Source organism: Triticum dicoccoides, chromosome 1B (assembly GCF_002162155.2).
Source record: "Triticum dicoccoides isolate Atlit2015 ecotype Zavitan chromosome 1B, WEW_v2.0, whole genome shotgun sequence".
In the NCBI taxonomy this organism is placed as follows: Eukaryota; Viridiplantae; Streptophyta; class Magnoliopsida; order Poales; family Poaceae; genus Triticum; species Triticum dicoccoides.
In genome coordinates this window covers 614788491-614797957 of record NC_041381.1, presented here as the reverse complement: position 1 = coordinate 614797957, position 9467 = coordinate 614788491, and positions in this window count along the sequence as shown.

Sequence of the window (9467 nt, the reverse complement as noted above, 5' to 3'; positions counted from 1 at the left end):
GTATATCTGGCGGCTAGGATCTCTTGTATTTACTTCCTAGCTTAGCGATATCTCCCGATCCTTTCCCTATATAGCGGATACGGTTGAGATCTCGCAGCCCTTGTACCTATATATATGCCTAGTGCATGATCAATGAGAATTATTGATGCACACAATCAATTCTATACACTAGTATATGCTAAAGAAAGCAGCTTAATGCTGCATGTCACGAAGACAATGGGAATTGCTGTTGGGTGCGTTTTACCATTGCGTGATGAGAGCATGGTACACCGTACCAGCCACTGTACTTATACTTGAAACGTAAAAACCAATGGTCAGTTTGCCCTTGAAGAATTTTGGTACAATGAGTGTAAAGCCGTCATATATATCTCTATCCTCTCTTTACATATGCTAGAGATGTGAGTGCTGTGGTGATCCATGCATGTAGCTAAGCAAACAAATATGCAGACTATCTCTTCATTAATTTTTCTCTCCAAGCTTCATATCATTAGTTGAGAAAAAAAAATCCTGCTCCCATCGCTATTTTGGCATGGCCATGACTTAGGAACGAGAGGCATTGGGAAAATGATTTTTTATCGCGAATACACAGAGTGTGTATTATTTCATTGATAGGTAGAAAGAAGATGTTGGAAAACTCAAAACGGTGCCCGGGCTCATCTGCTCCCTCTCAGCAAAAAATTCAAAAAAAATACTAGAAAAATTCAAAAAATTCCAATTTTTTTTGTGGTGGTAGATAATTTGACGCGTGAGGTGCGCCCCAAAATTTAACTCATTTGGACATCCTAGCAGCTCTCGGCAAAAAAGACAAATCGGGTCAAAACAGTGCGTGAACAGTATACATTTTTACAGACCTTGATTTTGTCTTTTTTGCCGAGAGCTTCTCAGATGCTCAAATGAGTTGAATTTTGGGGCGCACCTCATGCGTCAAATTATCTACCATCAAAAAAAAATTTGGAATTTTTTGAATTTTTCTAGTATTTTTTTTGAATTTTTTTCTAAGCGTGGGTGCAGATGAGCCCGGGTGCAGATTAGCCGCACTCGAAGATGTTGGGTTATAAGGGCAACAACTAGCAACGTATACTGACATGCAAAGCTAGTGTTTTTAGAGAAGAGGCTAGAGCCCGACTTTATAGATAAAGCCACCAGGCAGAGTCATAACAAGCCACACGAACAACCACCGAAACAACCATAGAGTATCAACACCAGGACGAACCAAACGAAGTTTAACGTACATGGCTCCCAGGCCAGTACACGACACGCAGGCCGAAGCCTCAAGAACAATGATAGCAGGGCCAACAACTCCAAACTGGCGGCTTGAGCTCGAAGGAGGGAGGTAGCAGTAGCCCGAATCTTGGAAGACATTTCATCAAAAGCATCCCGGTCCTCCTCCTTAGTCAATAATCTCCATTGTTGCAGGAATATGCAAGTTTTAAATAAGCAATCAGTAGGAATATGCAAAGCTAGTGTTGCATGAGCAGAAGAACTAAATGGTTGCTCAGCCCCGACTAAACATAGGTGAACTGGGTAGAAGAACAACTAAACACTTGGCTACGGCATAGCCTCATGGGGCGGCTAGTCTCCCATTCAAATTGGCTCCATTCTCGGCTCCAGTTACCAGATCGTGGATAAGGGCTCCTAGGACTCCAAGCGGTGCTTCAATCTTTATTTGGTTGTTTGCTTGTTGTTTTAGGGATTTCTTGCCATCCTTATCACCATAATATCTTGCAGTTTCCTTTGTAGTTTATGTGGTGCACAGTCGTATCATAATGTTGGTTGTTGCTTTATATATATAACAGGGCGAAAATCACTTTCAATCAAACTTTTTTGTAGCACTTGTTCTTTAAGTCTTACACTCGCAAATTTAGAGGTCGACATTATCGTCGTATGTGTTAATCATACAACTTAGCATGGTTTGTATCACAAAAAGTCTGGGAAACATTTGTAGCTTCCACTGGCACATAATACTGATTACATGCACACTAAGATCTTAGTTCAACAATGTGTCACTTGTCGAAGTTGTTCATAACAACCGCAACCGCACCTGCCTACATCTGGCTTGCGTACGTATAGGAGCATACCAATTCTTCTCACACCTTCTCACACCTTTAGCTACACTTGAAATTGCAACTACACATATTAGGAAGCAACTACGTGGCTATGCAAACCATACATCGTGTATGATTTTCCATGGGGCGCAAAAGCTGCATCGCTGGGCAAGTCTCCTTTGGCAGTAGTTGGTTGTTTGATGAGGCCACTGCCAAAGGAGACCCGCCTAGTAATGCATGGGCCGGTACCGCGGTTGCTACAAGCTCACCATTGTATGCTTGTTTGAGGTTTCTCCTTATTGATCAAGGAATTTATAGGTGTAGGGTGCACACGGTCGTGTTTTCCGGACCGGGAGATGGAACCAGCATTATGCGCAGCACAAGGTAGCTAGATATATCCGAAGATATGCTAGCTAGTTTTTCTGGTACGTAAAAGAAAGGGCAGATCTCCTACAAAGTATATGTGCTGACCGGCTTGAACAAAACGTCTATCTCTACTATTCGACGTCCCTGTGTGCACAGCTAATCATTAGTACATCACGTTTGGATTGGGTGAACGGCTGAACGACTTGGCTCGCCAGCTCTTGATCCCGGGCTGGCGGGCTGGATGATCTGCCTGCATGAGTTGTGAACTTGTGATCGATCATAGATGTTGGATATGCTCTACGCCCACTAGCATATGCTGAAGAAAGCAGCTCAAAGTAAGGCTGATGCATGTGACGGGCAGTCTGAATCGCCCATGCGTGTTGTGTTTTACCCTCGCTGATATTAGCTGTATGGCTGTATGCCAACAACTTTACTTGTGAAAGTAAAAATCAATTAATGGCTATTGTACCCCTGATAATGCAATGAGTAAAGCCACGCCTACTACTTTCCATCATATATATACACACACGTGCGTGCATGTGTGTGTCTTTATATATGGCTATTCTTTCCCTCTTGAGATGTGAATGGTGACTTAGCCTGACCGTGACTTAGGGATGAGCGGCATTGGGAAAAATGATTCAACGAAGTGAGATTCTCCGGCTGTACAACTCAGTTATGTCACCTTATTTGCTTCAGTCCATGGTGCTCTCTTGTACGCTTGCACATAGTGGAAAAGGAAGCGAAATAGTGTCATAAGTTGAAGAACGTTGCATGTTAGCAACAAATTTGAAAATCCAGAATTAAATGTGTGTTCGGGAATCAAGGGGGTAGTTTAAGTTCAGATGGCTCAGTCAAAGCTGTAGTTTCAGGTCAGATGGCTCAGTCAAAAAAGGTGTAATTATGAGCATCTACTGCAAAATACGTAATACATATATTGGAGAATTTCGATGGAACTAATTTTTCAACATCAACACATTTTATTCCATTTACAACATTTTACAGAGAGTAGTGTGAAAGGGCTCGCACTTGACATGACGAGAACATCTCTTGCAGTACAAGGTCTTCTCTCTCTCTCTTTACGAAAAACGAAGTAAACAATAGCACTAATGAGAAGAGAGCTGATTTACGGAGGCTAGTCTGTGAAACCCGCCCACCAGCCGGTGACCCAGAGCTGGACATGTTACTGGTTTGTAGCAAATGCCTGTCCGGACTAGAGATCTAAGAAAGACAGGCCTTGCAGATTTGTTATTACCCTCGGATCAACAGACCGGCATAAAGATGGAACAAAATCACGGAAAGGCGAGAGGCGATGCGATCTGCGAGCGAGAAAGGAAATCACGATTGGATATCCAAGAGCATGTTCCAGGATCTATCTCGCGCGTGGAGGATCGTCCCTGCTCTTCGGTTCAGTCGCTGCAACTTTTGCTCCGACGTTCAGACGTGTCCGCACACCAGTGTACACGCATGGCACATCGACTTAGTAATCTTATGAAGTGCTAACTAAAAAGAGATCATGTTACCAAATTATCTCATCTATTGGCCTTTAGTCTGTAATAATGCAAGATGTAGTCTAGATTTGGGCAAAAGTAAACGGAATCTAGCAGCAAACTGATACCTGTGAGCCAAGCTACTTTCTAGGATAGAGATTCTGCAGATTTATTCCTCCTGAGTAAGACCACTGGAACAAATAAAGTCGGAATATAGCACGAGCAAGAAAGGCGGGTGATACGTAGGATATCCAAGAGCATGTTCCCCGGTGCTTGTTGGTTCCTAAATTTCGCGGAGACTCGTCTGCGGTCTTTTTGATCTAGAGTTCGTGATTTGCTCCCCGCGTCGATGGGTGGCGCGAACTCTCATCAGTTGTCACCGAAGTTGACTAACTTTCAGAGTGTGCAGATTTTTGAACTTGTATACACCCGATATCAGAGGAGACACTTCGAAATTTAAAAAAAATAATGATTTATTTCTATGATTTTGCTTCGTGATGTACACACGAGTTCTTAAACTTTAAACCAAATTTAAGGCCATAGGAAATGAAAACCATTAGAACACTCTAAATTGTGTTATTTATTCAGTTAAAGCTTGGTTTTTCGTGTAGCCCACTAATATTTTTTTTAAAAAAAATTATAGGCGCAAATGTTTTAAAGCCCTAGCTCTAGTGGGCCATTTTTTAATAAAAAAATTCACATTCATATTCAAAAGTGCACAGACAGGAAAAACTACCTCCACAAGTGTAAACAGATGTGTTCTACATATATATGTGTAAATTTTTATTAACTAATTTTGGGGGGTTCTGTACTATCATTGTATTTGGTTTGCTTTTTGCAAGAAACACTCGGATCTATTAAAAATGTTGGTACAAAGCGCCCAAACATAATAATAATTATATTATGGTCCTTAGACAACTACCGCCATCAGGATAAGCCGTCAAGGTGCCGCCGGCGCTCCCTTACCAGAGCCAACCTGGCATTGTCGATGGCAGTCATGATGTCTTTGTGCACGTGCTCCCAAGGGCTCCCAAGGACCAACATGCCGGAGCTGCAGTCGTCGCCATTGAACCATTGAAATGGTCTGAAGCATATGACTTCAAATCTTGCCATCTTGTGCCACAACGAGAGACCCTAACCTCACCGTCCCATGGAGACGTGAGGATCTATGCCAGACCTACGTCAACCTTATCCCGCCATTGTATTTGTTAATCATACTCTTAGCATGGTTAATTTTTCGGCATAAGCAAAAACATCTTGAAACATTTATAATTTCCACTAGTGCAGAATACTGAGAGCATGCACATTGGGACATGAATGCAACAGTGTCTCAATTGTCCAAGCTGCTGATATCAATAGCGTGTGCCCCCACCGATGGCCGTTGTACGCACGTGTAGAGCATACCAATTCTTCCCGCACCTTGATCAGGTCCTTGGCTCTTCAGACCTACAAATCTCCTTTGGCAGTGGCTACTGTTTGATCAGGCCATTGCCAAATGAGTACATTTGTCGTTAGACTGTGCACTAAGCTCACGCCATCTATTCTAGAGGTCAAAGGTTGCTCCTCCTCTAGCGACAAATTGCCACATTCGTCGGGCTGGGAGATCGAAGCACCAATATGCACAACACAAGGTAGATAGATGTATCTGAAGATATGTTGATGTTTTTGGTACTTAATTAATCCAGACCGTCTCTAAATGTCTGAAATGCCTCAAACCGGACCAAACATTTTTTTACCCCCCCCTCCCCACCTCGTTGCCGCCCAAAAGTGGTTCCGGGAGTCCGACAGCCCGCGGGGCCCACTGATTGGACCGCGCCCCTCCACGGTTCAGCTGGTACCCTACTCTGTCTTTTTTCTTCTCCTGGTTCGTTTGACCCACTATTAGCCCTGTCACACGGTCCAGATTTGATGCCCACGATTGCATGACCTCCGTTCCTATTCCTGCCCGCAGACACTTTTGGACATGTCCACAGACATTTGGTGGTTTCCATTTTGGTGAACCGTGTTGGAGTTTCCCTCAATGCTTCCATCTTGATGTAGGATACAGATGTATATGTTATCACCCTCATTAATGCTTCCACCTTGAGTTTTACTGTGCGGGTCCACCTCTCCCTATTTCGACGAAAAAGGGTCCCCCCCCGCCCCCGCTTTATATTTTAAAGAAATGACCATGACAGAAGTAGAAGGTAGCAAGGTTCCATTCAGTGGACCACAACACACACACACACAACTAAGTATGAAATACGAAATACGATAGTCTTGCTAGGGGATCAGCACAACAGGCCCCAAAAACATAAAAGACATCTAATCTGGCTTCGGCGGAGGTGGCAGAAGAGGTGGAGGAAGTGGTGGCGCTAGGTGTGTGACACGAGAGAGCGGAGTGCGGCGATCATCCTGTCAACGTAGGTGCGGTCCTATCGCTTGCTAAGAAGCCTCCAGAGCTGTAGAAAGCCACACAGTTTGTAAATGGCATCAGTCACACGCGGCGGGATAATATGTTCAATCACCAGCTTATTACGGGCATGCCATAATGTCCACAATAGCGCCCCTACCACCACCCACAAGGAGGGGCGCTCAGAACTAGGAAACATGAGCACCTCCGCAAACAAATCCGGGAGGTTGCATGCACTAGTAGAAAAGGGGGCAATGGTCCAGGCCGGTCCAGCCCATTAGTCCCGGTTCAATCCAGAACCGGGACCAATGGGGGCATTGGACCCGGTTCTTGAGCCCAGGGGGCCGGCCGGGCCACGTGGGCCATTGGTCCCAGTTCGTCTGGACCTTTTGGTCCCAGTTGGCAGGACGAACCGGGACCAATGTGCCTTGCTCCTGGCCCACCACTATTGGTCCCGGTTCATGGCACGAACCGGGACCAAAGGCTTCCCTTTAGTCCCGGTTCATGCCACGAACCGGGACCAATTAATTGCCTATATATACCCCGCGAGCAGAGCACTCTCACTGCTCTGTTTTTCGTGGCCGGCGAGGAGAGAGCTTTGTGTTGCTCTAGCTCACCTCCTATGCACACAAGGTGTTCGATGGAATGCCCGAGACACACTACTTAAGCTTTCTCCTCTCCAAGCTCCACCTTCAAGCTCCATTTTTCTCAATATTTGTCTAGGTTTAGCGGTCTGTCATGTCCCGTGCCCGTCTTCACCGCCGTCGATCGCCCGCGTCGCCGGCACCACCATGGTGAGCCTCTTGTTCTTATCTTCTTTCTGAAAGGAAAAAAACTATTACTTGTATGTTTATATAGATACTTGTATAATTTTCTTACTTTTATTATTGCATCTTATATAGTGCGATGGTTTTGGTATCCGCCCCCGTCGGCCCTCGTCCTGTCTATGATTCAGATGTGGTATATATTATCTTTTCATAACTATTGGTTCATTTATTGTTTATGACAATTATGCCGACCAACGTGACATAGATTTTATTTATCTAGGAGGTTGTTGAACCGGAAATTCCAACCGACCCTATTGTTGAGAGATTAAATTTAGTTGAAGAAGAAAACAATTTGTTGAAGGAAAAAATTAGAAAAATTGAGGAGGAGAAGATGATATTGGAGTTGCATGTTGCGGATGTCGTCGATGATCACAAGATCAAGATGGATGCAATGCGCTTGAAGATTAGAAAGATTAGAAAATATGCCATTCATACCGAGGCTTGGTATCATTATGCCGTTGGATCAGTTGTTACATTGCTTGCGATTATGATCGCATTTGTTTTCGCATTGAAATGGTTTACATAGTTTCAGTGTATGGTTTAATTAATTTAGATGCTCTGCAGAGCTTTATGTTGTTAGATGAGAACTATGTATGTACTTTGGTTTTAATGTGATGATGAACTTCTATTAATTTGGTCACTTAATTATATAATGCACGCAGATGAACCGGCAATGGATGTACGGTTCAAGACACACCTCCGAGTACATTAAGGGCGTGCATGATTTTCTCGAAGTGGCTGAGGCAAACAAGCAGAATGGTTTTATGTGTTGTCCATGCCCTGTATGTGGGAATACGAAGTCTTACTCTGACCGGAAAATCCTCCACACCCACCTGCTTTACAAGGGTTTCATGCCACACTATAATGTTTGGACGAGGCACGGAGAAATAGGGGTTATGATGGAAGATGGCGAAGAAGAAGAGTACGATGACAACTATGTGCGCCCTGAATACGGTGATGCTCCTGAAGATCAAGAGGAACCAGACGATGTGCACGATGATGCTGCAACGGGCGAAGCTGCTGAAGATCAAGAGGAACCAGACGATGTGCCCGATGATGATGATCTCCGCCGGGTCATTGTCAATGCAAGGACGCAATGTGAAAGTCAAAAGGAGAAGCTGAAGTTCGATCGCATGCTAGAGGACCACAAAAAAGGGTTGTACCCCAATTGCGAAGATGGCAACACAAAGCTGGGTACCGTACTGGAATTGCTGCAGTGGAAGGCAGAAAATGCTGTGCCTGACAAAGAATTTGAGAAGCTACTTAAAATATTGAAGAAGAAGCTTCCAAAGGATAACGAATTGCCCGACAGTACATACGCAGCAAAGAAGGTCGTATGCCCTCTAGGATTGGAGGTGCAGAAGATACATGCATGCCCTAATGACTGCATCCTCTACCGCGGTGCGTACAAGGATCTGAACGCATGCCCGGTATGCGGTGCATTACGGTATAAGATCAGACGAGATGACCCTGGTGATGTTGACGGCGAGCCCCCCAGGAAGAGGGTTCCTGCGAAGGTGATGTGGTATGCTCCTATAATACCACGGTTGAAACGTCTGTTCAGAAATGGAGAGCATGCCAAGTTGATGCGATGGCACAGTGAGGACCGTAAGAAAGACGGGAAGTTGAGAGCACCCGCTGACGGGTCGCAGTGGAGAAAAATCGAGAGAAAGTACTGGGATGAGTTTGCAAGTGAGCCAAGGAACGTATGGTTTGCTTTAAGCGCGGATGGCATTAATCCTTTCGGGGAGCAGAGCAGCAATCACAGCACCTGGCCCGTCACTCTATGTATGTATAACCTTCCTCCTTGGATGTGCATGAAGCGGAAGTTCATTATGATGCCAGTTCTCATCCAAGGCCCTAAGCAACCCGGCAATGACATTGATGTGTACCTAAGGCCATTAGTTGAAGAACTTTTAGAGCTGTGGAATGGAAACGGTGTACGTACGTGGGATGAGCACAAACAGGAGGAATTTAACCTAAAGGCGTTGCTGTTCGTGACCATCAACGATTGGCCCGCTCTCAGTAACCTTTCAGGACAGACAAATAAGGGATACCACGCATGCACGCACTGTTTACTTGACACCGATAGTATATACCTGGCAAGCTGCAGGAAGAATGTGTACCTGGGCCATCGTCGATTTCTTCCGACCAACCATCAATGTCGAAAGAAAGGCAAGCATTTCAAAGGCGAGGCAGATCACCGGAAGAAGCCCGCCATGCGTACCGGTGATCACGTACTTGCTATGGTCAATGATTTACACGTAATCTTTGGAAAGGGTCCCGGCGGACTAGCTGTTCCGAGTGACGCTGGGGGACACGCACCCATGTGGAAGAAGAAATCTATATT